Source organism: Alosa alosa, chromosome 12 (assembly GCF_017589495.1).
Source record: "Alosa alosa isolate M-15738 ecotype Scorff River chromosome 12, AALO_Geno_1.1, whole genome shotgun sequence".
Classification (NCBI taxonomy): Eukaryota; Metazoa; Chordata; class Actinopteri; order Clupeiformes; family Clupeidae; genus Alosa; species Alosa alosa.
In genome coordinates, this window is record NC_063200.1 from 22,175,955 (window position 1) to 22,190,459 (window position 14,505).

A 14,505-nucleotide genomic window follows, 5' to 3' on the forward strand; every position below is an offset into this window, starting at 1 on the left:
TTGTTTGAACATCAACAGAAGTGACGTATCCCCGCTATTGCTGATACAACCTTTAACCGAACAAATAGGTCAATGCAGCACCATTTTAAGATCATGATGTTCTGGAGGGGAAATTTCCATCAATAAGATATATGGCTTTATCTTGACTTTTATATTTGGATTTGAGATCCAAAAGAGGTAGGGTGTGTCCTTACCCAACTATGTGCTCCAACTGGTGTGTATAACTACATTGAACTGTCTCAATGTGGCCCAAGTAAAACAGTCTATGTGGAATTCCCCCAAAACTACATTCTTGGATTTAGCCAATCTGTATTTTTTCCTATGTTATGCCAGTGTTTACCAACACTTAGGGTTCAGTGATTATATTTTTGGTGTGGATTCTCAGAATACTTGCCAGGGGCGTCATGTCATATTTTTCTTTGGCACAAGGAAATGTCTGGTAATTTGTTTACTAAGTGTATAGCACATGGTTTAGTCAACACAACACAGTAGTGTCGAGGCTTGTCACCATGTTTATAAAGTGATCAAAGTGGCTGTGTGTGTGCAGCTCAAATTTCATGCTGGGGACAGGGCGATCAGTGAGGGTGCTATGGCTTCATTTCAGCGCCGACCTTTATTACTATGCGGCTGGAAGCCACAGCCAGATATGTGGCGCAGGCTTGATCATATCACTTGATCACGGTGTAATGTGCAGACTTCACGGCTTCCCCTTTAGGAGACCACACTGAAAAGCAGGATGAGAGAATCAAATAGCATTGGTGACCACTAGGGTCAGGCAGCATGCATGGTCACAAACCACACTGACGGTTTAAATGGAGATGATTTAGACGTCTGACAGTATGGCATATATGTGGCATACGACATAAAGCAACATCTCATAGTAAATGTTTATACACTACATTACTGTACATGACATTAGATATATTTTTGTTGGTTAGCATAGCTGAAAAGGGAACTTTGAAGGCCAAGCTTTTCTCAATGCTCACATTTCCAGAAGAAGAAAAAAAACAGAATTCCTGTTTCAACACCTGTGATAAGTCAATGCCAAGGTCAGCAGAGTGGATCTGGAAAAAAAACAAGAACAGTCACTCACAGAGGAAAGCTGTCAACTGTTCTGTGGACTGAACCTTACCCAACATCACCCCCATGCATTCCAGCCCTCAGGGAAAAACAAACCACAAACAAAAAACAAAACAAACTGCATAATTTAGACAGCTATCTAAAGAGGAACTTCTCCAAAAACATTTTGAATGTATAACCACGTGCACACAAAGACATCCAAGACATCATTATAGCCTAGAGCCACGTGACTCTACTTTTGATTCATTTTTATATTCCTCTCCTAAAGAGGCAGAAAGTTCAGCATTAATAGCGGGAGCCACGCCCGGCCCCCGCTGACAAAGAAGTGGGCGAGACGAAAAGATTTGAAGTCTTTCTTCAAGGCCCCCGGCTCCCTGGCAGCTGTTCCGAGCCCCTCTCTGAGATTCTGTGTCCAGGCCCAAGCATAACAATAATAAAAGGCTGTTTATTTTAGCGCTGGAACCCGAGCGATGACCCGCCAGTGACTCTCTCCTTTCCTGGGAAGAGGGGGGAAATGCAATGAAACTGTGGTACAAGAACTTGGCCTGAGAAATATTGGCATAGCCAACAGTGACATGCAGCTATTCCCTCACAAAATACCCTTTTGTAAATCAAGGAGGGAGGGAGGTTATTGGGGTAGTGGTGGATGAGGAGAGGAGAGGAGTATTTTTAAGGGAACGGTTCTATTTCTTTAGGAGAGTTCTGTCAAGAAAGTTCCAAAGTAACCACTAAAAGAGCAAAAGAAGCTCCACGTTTCAAAAAGGGACTCGATCAAAGGACATCCCTTAAGCTAGGCGTAATTAGCAGCTTGTTGTCACTCACACTAACTGCCTCTCTTTGATTGCTGTCTATGACCAAAAAGAAAAAAACAAAAATGGCACCAGCAACTATAATACATATTATTAGACATAATAGTAGCAGGACTTAAAGGAGAATTCCGGTGTGATATTGACCTAAAGTGTATTGAAACATGATACCGAGTGTGAACGTATGTCTCATAGCCCATCTCGGCTTGTCCCCTGCACTCCAAAATCTGGGCTAGTTAGCCCGATGCTACCAACAGCTTTTCAATAGTGGTGCTTCGGCATCGGGCTAGCCATGCAAATAAATCACTGTTTTACACCCATTTACGAGGGCTCAATGTATCTCCACACTTCATTGGTAGACTTCGAGGGCCCTGACATTTTAAAACGAGACATTGAGAACTTTGAAAAAGCACTGGTAGTTTACTTACAAGACGATTTATACAGACAGTATCTTCACAGAGTTTGGCGTTTGCAGCCATCTTGAATTTAGTCACGATAAATTCGGCGGCAGTATGAATGAACAGGTATGATAAGGGATCAGATTCCAAAAATAATTCAGTGGAAATGTATGGATTCCAGTTGCTGCTACTGGAAGAAACTGGAATCCATGCATTTTCCACTGAATTATTTTTGTAATCTGATCCCCTTATCATACCTGTTCATTTTTTCGTTGTTTTCGAATTTATCGTGACTAAATTCAAGATGACTGCAAACGCTAAACTTCGTGAAGATACTGTCTGTATAAATCGTCTTGTAAGTAAACTGGGTAGTAGGTAGCTTACACTGATTACATGGGTATAGTTTTTTCGGTCTGTATGCCGCGAGCTGGATGAAAGGGTAATGTGCCTTTGTTTTTTGTGCACCCGCGAGGAGGAGGGGTAAAAAAAGGGTGGGAAGTGAAGTGAGAAGCAAGCTCAGCTGTACAATGCTGCACTGAATGGATTAATTAACACTTCAAGTCCTTCCGGAATGTGGTCCACATCGCTGTGCTTACTGCAAACAGTTATGTGGGCGTGAATGGGTTTGAGGAAAATAATGGACAATATGAAAAAGGTACCAAATAACTCTCTCTCTCTCTCTCTCTGTGTCCCTCTCTCTTTCTGTCTTACACACACACACACACACTAACCCTAATACAAACACACACACATACCAACATAATTGTGTTTGCATAACAGGAATAAAAGAATCAGGGCAGGCACAAAGGACTGATCTCTGGAACTCCTGGCAAGAAAGCTGCAGTGAATGAATTAATCAACACATAGATCTTTTCGGATTGCACTTCACATTGCAGCTGTGTTGATTTATGCACCTATAAGAAAGAGAAGATCACTGTGTGTGTGTGTGTGTGTGTGTGTGTGTGTGTGTGTGTGTGTGTGTGTGTGTGTGTGTGTGTGTGTGTGTGTAGGGGTTGGCTTTGAGCAGAGAGAAGAGTTGACTCAGTGCATGTGTGTGTGTGTGTGTGTGTGTGTGTGTCTGTGTGGAGGAGGAGAGAAGAGTTGACTCAGAAAGATGAAGAGAGATGAGATGATGGAGAGAGGCTGGAGGATGAGAGGGGGCAGAGAAGAGGGAGATGGAGGAGAGAGAGAGAGAGAGAGAGAGAGAGAGAGAGACTAGAGCAAGAAGGGATAGGCTCAAAGCACAAATCCCTTCTCAGATGCTGGGGCTAAAAAAGCGTCCGAGTCCTGGGAGAAGTGACGGGAGTGTGTCGTGTAGGGCCCGCACCAGTGGGCATTAGTGCTCCCAGTCTGAGCAGGATTTAGGCTCAGGGCTTTAACGCAGATCAGCGGGTCCCCGGCCGCAGAGGTCAGCGCCTGGTCACCGACACCCAAAAATGTCATCAGGGTCAACTCACGTCACAGCATTAGCACAACACCTGCCAGTGGCCTTTGCCAACTCATGGTATTTCCCATGCTTTAGTGAATTAAAGGATTTCACACGCTCTGTATTCACCACTCTTATTATTACACCCTCTATCACTTCGACAAATACAGATTGTGGCATTATTTTGGCAGCAGAAATGAAACAATATAAGTCTATACTGTGTATATATATATATATATATATATATATATATATATATATATATATATATATATATATATATATATATATATATATATAAATATCTTTTATTTTTAATAAACGTATTTATTTATTGCAAGCATAGCAAAGTCCATTTCATAACAAACATGGCCCTGTGCTGTGGAAACAGTTGATTACTCAGTCTCTCGTTACACAGATGGCTTGCAAAAACATGGCATCAGATGACAGCATGAATGGTAACTACATAGTGTTGGCAGCCCATGCGTACATTCAACAAATCACGGCCTCATGACGTGAAAGAAACAGTGCGGTCTGAATGAGAGAAATGTCACATCTACCAACAGTTAAGAGAGAAAGAGCATATACCGGCAACTGTTTTTGAAAAACAACCGCTGACAATATTTACCATGCGTATTCACATGTGTACTTGCCATGGTTACCATAGTGAAGTACATAACCTTTGTATCAGCATAGCACAACATTGGTGCATTGGCCACACAGACTTGACCAACTTAGCCAAAGCCTTTTTCTCAAGACAAAACCCAACATACGTCTGAAATGCATTGAAGGGTTCTTGAAAGCCTGACATATGTGCATAATAATTATTGATGAAATGCTAATTTGTACTCTCTCTGACAGATCAAAACAACACACAGACTGACATAAGACGGTCTCAATTCCACAAGGCATTAATATGGTAATGTGCACTACAGAAAGACTGAAGCCTATGAACAGTTGGTCTGGTGTACACTTCATTGTTCCAGTTACTAAACATGACAATTGCCCACAGTAAATACGTTTTTATCACTGGCACACGCCATTAATGTTTGAGTGAGAACTACAGTACATTTATTAGTATTCCCTCACACACAAACGCACACACACACACAGAGAGAGAGAGAGACATACAGGTCTTACAGGTTAGTGTGCTATTTCCAATAGCCAGAACTATTAAAAACCTCCGTCAGTATAAAATGCCAGTTAGCCAAATCATTACAATATGTTCATATTTTGGAACATGTTTGGCCTCGATTCAAAACAACTACCCAGAGGCTATTACAGGTCAAGCTACTGGCAATGTCAACAGGAACAGGGACATGCAGTGCTATCACACATATCAGCCATTAAAAGACGGATTGCGAAACATCCGTCTGCTGAAGCTACTTCTGCAACATTTAACCGCAGAGTGTGTGTCGCCCTCCATAAATTTGAAACTGTTTTCCCTTCCTTTAAGATGTGCACTTGTCTCTGAGAAATACATACAAGAAAAAAAAAACGACCATCCCAAGGCCTCTTATGTAAAGACGATCTTTGCAGCACGGCAGAGCAACACAGCAGCCCAGTACCGAGCACAGCTGGTATGGCTTGCATAAGAGCCCTCTGTATGTCATCTGGCCAGAGTGAACCCTGGCAATCCACTGCAAGCCCGGCTCACAGGGTTGGAAATCTCCTGGTACCACTGAAAATGGATTACGGCCGATTGAGGTTGCTGTCCTGGATTTGTTTTACCCCAGCTAAAGCACACAAAGAGAGGGAAAGAGTGAGAGTGAGAAAGCGAGAGAGAGGGAGAGAGAAAGAGAGCTGGAAAGAGAGAGAAGAGAGAGGGACGGAGATCCTGGATTTAGACCACTTCCATAAAATTTGTGGCACCGGCGCCAAAGAGTTATGCACACAATCTCTTGTAACGTCCTAATCCGCACATGCAATATTTTACCCCTTCTTAATGTTAGATTTCCGTGGATTTGAAAATGTTTCTCTCAAATGAAACCGCGACAGGGAACTTTGACATTCATGCAAATGATAGTCTGCTCCAAACGAGATTTAAATCTGAAATGAGCCCAAACATGAACTTAAATGCTACAAATGGAAGGGAATAGTTAATCCCATGTGCAGAAGAGAGAGAAGGGGAAAAAAACAGTTCACGAATTTGGAAATTACTGGTGAACTGCACAGAGAACGCAAAAAGTGCAAAGAGACCGTTGGCCGTTTCATTCTGCAGCAAATGGGGGGAGAAAGAAAAGTGGGCATGTCTCGTTTGAGGGAAAGCGTCTTCACACGCCAAGACTCCTGACAGTCAGACGAAAGTGAGCATAGAAACAGTTTGTGAAACAGCTGTCACACACAACTCTACCTGTGCAAACACGCTGGCATTCATTAGCTCAATTGTGGCAGTTATCGCACTGCCTTGAGAGGCTGTCTGGCTGATTTCATTCTGTCGGTGGTTTGCTATACTTAGCACGCCGGGCGAGGAGGGATTGAAAGTCACAATATCTCTGCTAAGTTGCATAAAGGAAAGCTCCTGATCTCTCTGGCATGTTCAGCACATAGTCTCACAATCATAAAGCAAACCAAGGATATCAGATAAGAGTCCTCAGACTGTTTTTTATTATGGGCGATGTATTGTGCATATCTGTTCTCAAATAAAGGCTGAATGCACTGCTGAATTGACATTGCAACATTTGGAAAGCACCAGATGTGTCATCTTTGAATACTTTTAGATGTATTGTATATTTAAAAACAATGACAGCCAGACGTTTGTTACAGCATCTCCCATGAATGCCTGTCACATCCGGTGGTAGCTTGACTGGAGTCGAGCATGACTGCCTGTCCCATCCAGCAGGACTGGACTGTGGGAAGAGAAGTAGAGAGAGAAGTAGAGAGAGAGAGACAGACAGAGAGAAAGAAAGAGAGAGAGAGGTGATGTGCTAACGACTGAAGGCACTGATTAGATGGTAATGCACTTGATTTGATAAGTGGGGTTAAGTGCTGAGTTGTATAACACTAATACATGCAGATTTTCCTCGCTTGGACTGTCGGAGGGCTCGCTCTCGCTCCAACGTTCTCAGGAGCGGGATGGCGGGACACGTGGGGGCCACAGATGTGGGAAGCGTTTCGTCAGGCTAGGATTGGGATGCTGCAGCCCCAGAGAGAAAGAGAGAGAGAAAGAGGCTTTCGAAAGTGCATGGCTTTAATGAAGCATCATCAAATGGAGGCTGTCAAGGGTGAAAACCCGAGGTAATCTGCTCATCCAATGAGGTCAATTAGGCCTTGGCACTGAAAAAAATGGCACAGAAAAGCCAGGTTAATGCAGAAGCGATGTCAGCTAGTTGGTGTTAATGGGAACGTATGGGCAGAGAGGCCTCATCATCTAGATGCTGGTCTTCGGTCTTCAGCATGGGGCTTTCATTCAAATGAAGGCCAAGCACTCAAAAAACTGGAGGGCAGCATTAATGGATGTCTGTTTGTACTGTATGCGGGTGACGTTTAAAGGTCATTACTAAGAGTTGTGAGCTGTTCTCTTTTTTTTCTGAATTGCTGGGACAAATTAATTTTCCCCTTTAGTCCCCCAAAGGCATGGCAAATCTAGATAAAGATACACACTGCCGCTAGGGACTGTAGAGTGATGTGAGAGTACATGTCTGCCTTATCCTTGACTAGTATTTGTTTCTCATTCCATTACTCAAAGCAGATACGTTCAAGCAACACCATGCACTAATTTGGCACTTTTAGAGGCACATTTTCATAGGCTTCTAGTTTTGGCATCATCCTCAAATTCATTTTGATGTCATATGGTCATGTGAAGGACAGATAAACACACTTGTTGTGACCAATAGCCATCCATTATATGTACTATTTGGTTTTGTTTCCCAGACCAGAACCCAACACAAACATACATCATATGAAAAGCACAGTACATTGCCATAAGACACCAGTTAGCATGTTAGCAAGCATTTTCAGTAGCATCAGAGCTGTTGAGTGGGGGTTGGAAAGCGTTTGTGTGCCTTTTACTTCACTAGTTTTAGTCTGAACCTCTTTACTGCTGCTTATAGGAATTCACATCTCGCCACTCAGAAAGTATTTATTATGAGGACATTTTGTGTCTTGTGGTGTTTGCAAGGTAGTATCTATTGTTACACTGTGGTCTCCTTTTGCAATGTAGTTTGAATATTCATCCTTACTTGTAAATCGCTTCGGATAAAAGCATCAGCTAAATTTTTTTTTTCAAATAACCCTTTTTGTCAATTTTCAGAGTACTGGGTACCCAATTCAGTGCTAAGGGGGTACCCAATTCGCCTAAAACTGACAAAAAGGGTCATGCTCCTATCCGTTATAACAATGTTACAGTGCAATACCAGGGCACACACTGGCAATGTCAGACACACCAGTCACCTCAACATCCTCAAGTCATTGCGGCATTAAAATGAATTTGAAGCCGTTTTTCTAGGTTATACTACATTGTATTGCAGAGCGAAACACTACGGTCGTCCTGCATTATCCTTGCAGCCCAGACAGCACAGCTTGCTTAAGTGTAGCTTAAGGGAGGTGACTGCGGGTAGGGAACAGGTGTCAATGGAGGATGATCTTTTCACAGTTGGGCCGAACCCCTTGGCTAATCTGGAGAGGGGATTTGGGGATGTTGGTTGAGTTGCTCTGAATGACACAGGACAAAAGGTCCCAGAGGATGTTTCTGATACCAGCAACCATCTCCACCTGTGATTGGGGAAAACTGTGAAGCCCTTTCTTTACTCCACATTAGCATGTCTCATAAAACCAGCCATAGCCAAATGAATATGTAGCCTACATTTTTTAAACAATAGACCATTCAAATACTCTTCGGTAATCAATTATTTCAAAAAGGTTTATTTATATACCTCAGTTCATGCATTGGTAATTCACACATCAGTAATTCAAAGTGTTCTACAAATGAGAAAATAGAAGAACTTGTGGTGCATTACAACAATGAAATGGAATGAATCAAACACATATATATTATTGCTATCAAAATATTATTGATAACAAAGTCATTATCTGTTATTGTTGACATTTTCAAAATGTTCTGCCTTTTCCTTATATCCACATATTACCATGTGGATTTTTTGCTGTAACTGCAGATTGTGCTCCAGTTTGGTCATGCCTCAGGACATCAGGCACAAAGATAAAAAACAGCTTTATTTAAAGGTGCTCTGCTCTGACGTTACCCAGCAATGCTGGGTAACGTCACTTCTATTGACTTTCAAACAAAGAGAGCTAGCTCGTTACTTCCTCCCCCTCTCTCTCGTGCTGCTCCCGTGCAATTGAAACTCTTCTAAACGCGCATCTCGTCTGTGATTTGCTGGAACAGTTTGTTATGTTTTTATGCACTAGGTTTGCCCAGGTTGTTTTTGTTGCCATTTATGGAGCCTGGGCTGTCCATAGAGATTGCTTTTTTTTTTTTTTACAGTGTATTCAGGACAGAGACAGCTAGTGGTTGGTTAGGTGATGTTTGCAGTAAGTGACATTACAGTGGCACATTGCATTCACATCACAAAAAAAAAAAAAAAATATCAGGTTATCTCATAATTATGAGATAATTATCTCATAATTACGAGATAGTATCTCATAATTATGAGATAATCATCTCATAATTATGAAATAGTATCTCATAATTATGACATAATTATGAGATAATTATCTCGTAATTACGAGATAGCCTAATTATGATTTATGACACATTTTCAATTCTGCCCCCACTTGTGTGTGGCAATGGCATGGTCTAGCTATTAGAGAAGATAGACAACAGCTTCCCAAGAGCAGTCTGAAGCTAAAGTTCCTTTCAAATCTTTACTTAGGATTCACTGACCAACAGAGTCTCAGTTATTTCCTTCGATGTTTTGTTTAAGAGCAATCATGTAGACTAGCATTTCAAGTTACAGAATAGAAACTAATGTGTTAGCTTATGGGAAACTGAGAAACTGTTTCCCTGCTTGGACTAACGGTTAGCATAATCAATAAAAGTAGATATTTAGAGCCAACTTCAGTCCATTTACGAAAGGGTTACATAAGAAGAGTTCTTTGTTTACAACTGACTATTTTCTCTCAATATAATAGGTGTAGGAAAAATGTGACTGTTTAACTCATCAATGCCACTTGAACAAGAAGCCTAGCTGCACAAAATAAACAATAGGCCTGCGTGTGACAACGTGGATGGAGGTAGCCCTATGCGTAGTACACCTACTGGTTAGGACTGTCAACGTGCAACATTGTATTGCCTTTGGGCAAAGAGTAGCCTATCGAAGCTTCTATACTCTTTGCTTTGGGGTTGTTGGCGATTTGACAGGCTTATTTTTCATGCCACTTAAAGACATGTTAATCTCTCAAAGTACGAAAGTCATTCAAAGCAGGAAATCAGTAGGAAATATGTGCTTGCTTTTATTGAAAGGCTGTTTAGATCCTTAGCATGGGTCCTATCCTTATCTCATAATTACGAGATCATTTTCTCGTAATACTATCTCATAATTACGAGAAAATTATCTCATAATTATGAGATAACCTGATTATTTTTTTGTGATGTGAATGCAATGCGCCACCATATGACATAAAGGTTTTAGCCTAAAAGATGTGTGGCATTGCTTAGTGCACCTTGACAATGTTACATAAGATATTCTTATGCTTTAATTACATTTTGTACATTTAACACCATGATATCTATGGGGTCAACGCTTATACAACTCTTTCCTACAATTACGTTAATGTTTGTATTGTACCTTTGTCTTAAAGGAACACACCGACATGTGTCAGACTGGGTTATTGCCTGCCAAGAGAAGAGTAGAGTATGTATCCTCTTATCTGACTATGGGATGGACAGCACATAAGCTAATCTACCAAAAAAGTTGGCACGTTCCTTTAAATTCTGTCCTCTCTCGCACACAACTTGTGAGGCTCCCTCACATAAATAGAAACACTCAAGGTCAAGTTCGGTATGGCTGACATATCACACCAGATTAATGAATGTCCCAGTCTAGAACATGTTGTGAAAGAGGACAACAGGTGGCATAACCCTCACAGTGCCATTACAGGAGTCCAAAACAATGGAGCCTTCAACACAGCTCTATCACAACAGGCAGTCAAGTGATCTATTAGTCTTGGCAATCTGTGAGAAGAAGAAAAATCACCCAACCAAAGACTAAGGCCTAGTCCACACGTACCAAACCGATCTTTTTTCCCTCCGTCTTCCCTGGAACCGTATCAAGAATATTTGCGTCCAAACGGATCCATCTCAACACATTACTTCATACCCGAGGCCAATAGGTGGCACTGTTTCTTTACAGAAATTGACCAAAACTTGCGCTTTACAAACAGACAGAATAGGCTACTTAATTTAAATGGCTAGTGCAAGGAAACCAGAATTGTTTGTGTGGACTGATGGTGAACTGTCAACTGTAGTCAACTGTAAAACTAATAAACTTTATTTTTTACGGTTTGTGAAGGGTGCAGTCCCGTCCTTTATTTGGCTAACACAGGTAGGCCTACTAATCACCTTTACTTTCTTTGGTTGTAGGATAGTCCGTGATTCACATTAGTTTTGGCTATCACCGCAATTAGGCTACTAAACGCAAGGCTTACCCAAGTTCTAGGCTATTCTGTCGCCACATTTATAATATTGCTATAAAACCTTCGTTAGTAACAGTCAATACGTTTGCCTGCATCAAATCGCGCATTTGCATTCAGTGTGCTACCATCGGCTTAACGTGAGCATTTTAAGCATCTTTGTATGCTTAGGCCTATATCTGATTTCACTTGACTGTGAATGCATGTAGGCCTATATATGTTGTAAGACATGTAAAATAAATGAATGACACTGGCACTACGCACAAATTAATGTAGCCTAAACTTACACCGCACTTTCCTAATAACTTAAGTTCTCTCGCGTCACTGACAGTAGCTAGAATGCATAAAAAAACACCGGGAAAAACAGTGTTCAGTCCACCAAGTCATACGCTATCGGCGCTGCGCAGCACCAGTTGTGATATTTATCTTACGGAGTGTAATCGTAGGTAATGTCATGTATGAAAACTAGTATTGTTAGGCAATATACGTTCATCATCGAACAATCTATTGAATGGAACGTGTTCCTATACATCAACTTCATCGACTTTGGGAAAGCATTAGACAGGACATCACTATGGTCACTAAGATCATAAACATAATCAAGAACTCATATGAAAAAACATCATGCAAAGTCACCCATGCAGGCCAACTCTCCCGGAGCTTCAATGTCAGAACAGGCATTAAACAGGGATGTCTACTTTCTCCATTCCTTTTCCTCCTGGCAATTGACTGGATCATGAAGGAAACAACTGACAGGCGGGGGGGATCCAGTGGACATTATGGGACCAGCAGGACGACTTTGATTTTACAGACGACATAGTTCACCTTTCACACACACACAAACAAATGCAAGAAAAGACACACAGGCTCACAAGCTGCATCGAAACTTGGACTGACGCCCAACACAGCAAAGACACAGATCATGAAGATCCACTCCAAATCCAGCAACCCCATGTGCATCCACAACAAGGCCCTTGAGGAGGTGAAGACCTTCACATACAAGGAAAGTGTTGTGAACACTCAGAAAGATTTGGAGTGCAAAAAACATCTCAATCAACAACAAACAACGCATTTACAACTCCAACATGAAGCAGGTGTTGTTTTATGGACCAACATGGAGAACAACTAAACGAACAGTAAACAGGCTGCAAACAGTCACTAACACCTGCCTCAGGAGAATACTGAAGATCTGGTGAAGAGATAGAGTAAGAAATGTGGACCTGAATGTAGCCTCTGTAGCCTCTTGGTGCTGACTTAGTAATTTCCCCACACTTGTGATAAGAATATTGAGATTCAGGAAGATGATCCAGTGCAAGATGAGTAACGTGTAGGTTACTCCCCACACACACACACACACACACTAAACTCTTAAACATTTTCTTGAGAACTTTAACCATCAGTTTCTTGAGAACTTTCACTATCAGTTTCTTGAATTAGCAGAATACATGGAGATTGTTATGTGGTTTCCTGCAACACTGCTCAACCTGCTAATAATTCTGTCACTTCACACTCGCCAGCTCTGCTTGTTTTGTATTGCTGACTTATTGACTTATTTACTGTAGGGGACCACTTTGCCATTGGTTATAATGTCAGAATGCGTACATGATAGACTCACTCTGTTAATGACTAAGAGGTGAATGCCTATACACTTTGTTAAAGGTTCTCGGTTAATGTGTTTTTGATTCCATGTTTCTACCACATTGCATTACAACCTTTAGCCATGTGGCAGTGTCATTTTCAGTCAGAACAAACAGATTGGTCAAGAGAAAATCAACATTAAATCAATATTTGCCAGGGGTATGAATAATTTTGTTCATAACTGTATATATAAGTTAGGCTATCCATTAACATTCACTAAATGAATTGCTTTAATCATAATTTTTATATCACAATATACTATTATATATTTAATATTTGTAGAGAAAATCACTTGAAGGATTAATAGGCTGTATTATCCTCATTTGAGACATACAGTGTGTTTATTATCGGACATGATTAAGCACTCTTCAACCACGCGCATTGCTCTCTTCCTTCTTACGGTAAGCACTCCCAGATCCAGTAAACATCACACTCCACATCACCACTCAATAAATCTCGGCACTGTCCTGTTTTGATGTTCACTCGTTTCATGAACACTCTTACCCATACAGGAGTTTTTTGGCTTCACACAGAAAATAAATAAATAAATAACTGAGAAAATGTTTAGCCATTTCAGGAGGTTCAAGTTTACTTTTTCCAGGTTGGGAGTTTTTGACATCAGCGTTTGGTAATAAAATGGGGACACAATGAGATCTTTACTCCCGTATTACTGACGCTAGGGCTGATGCAGGCCTAAGCTATGACTCAGGAAGTCATAAATTTGCTTCAGGCGGCTCTAGAAGAAAATGTCAGACATTGGCAAAACTTCTTCCACAATGACACTTTTTTGAATCGAGGACCAATTCTATTATTGGGGGCCAAGCAGCGACGCTGCGAGGACCTCATTGTGTTTCTACGTTTTCCTATTATTATTATTATATGCAATGGGAGTCTAAGCCCATAGAACCGTATGGTAAAAAGTTGGGAAATTTGCCACACTGATTGGGGACGGTCCCATGATTCATGTCACCAAGATTCATGTCGGCAACTCGAACCCTCTAGCGCCACCAACAGGCCAAAGTTGGACGCGGCGTTCATGCCGCGTAACTTTTGACCTGTTGGTCCGATTTTCAAAAGTCAGGTATTGTTGGAATCCTTGGACCAAGCCGAGTTCAACGCACCCTATGACGTCATTTTCCGCCATGATGGATTTTCCGCCATTTTGGATTTCATCAAAAACACTTAAAATGTATCAGGGGTCACATACTTTCTCTGATTCCCACCAAATTTGACACAGATCATCTTCAGACCACGCCTCACTTTTTGTCTTCGGAAGTATTACCGTTAAGCCCGTAAAAGCCAATCAAAATTTTGCGTGAAGCCGCCAAACAGGAAGTGAGCTCATATCTCAGCAACCCTTGCATGTATCAAAACCAAACTTGGTACATTGACTCATGACCCCATCAGGAGGACCCTCAAGAAATTTGGTGACCTTTGACCTCTAGGGGGCGCTGTAATTCACAAACATGCCTTTTGGCCTGTAGCTGCTGCTGTGCTTAGAATTAAATTGTACTAGCGGTGTCTGGTAATACTGTGAAAGGTCCTTAGGTCAACTGAGGGCAACTTG

General features: G+C 41.4%; 1 long non-coding RNA gene across 1 annotated transcript in view; it reads right to left on the reverse strand.

The window, feature by feature from the left end:
• Positions 1-658: 658 nt before the first annotated feature.
• Positions 659-14,505, reverse strand: part of LOC125304298 — a 50,649-nt gene continuing 36,802 nt past the window's right edge. Inside the window, exons 3-4 of the long non-coding RNA XR_007195218.1 lie at positions 987-1,064; positions 659-724 (exon numbers count right to left, since the gene is read on the reverse strand). This is a non-coding gene — a long non-coding RNA (uncharacterized LOC125304298). The remainder of the gene's footprint in view (positions 725-986; positions 1,065-14,505) is intronic.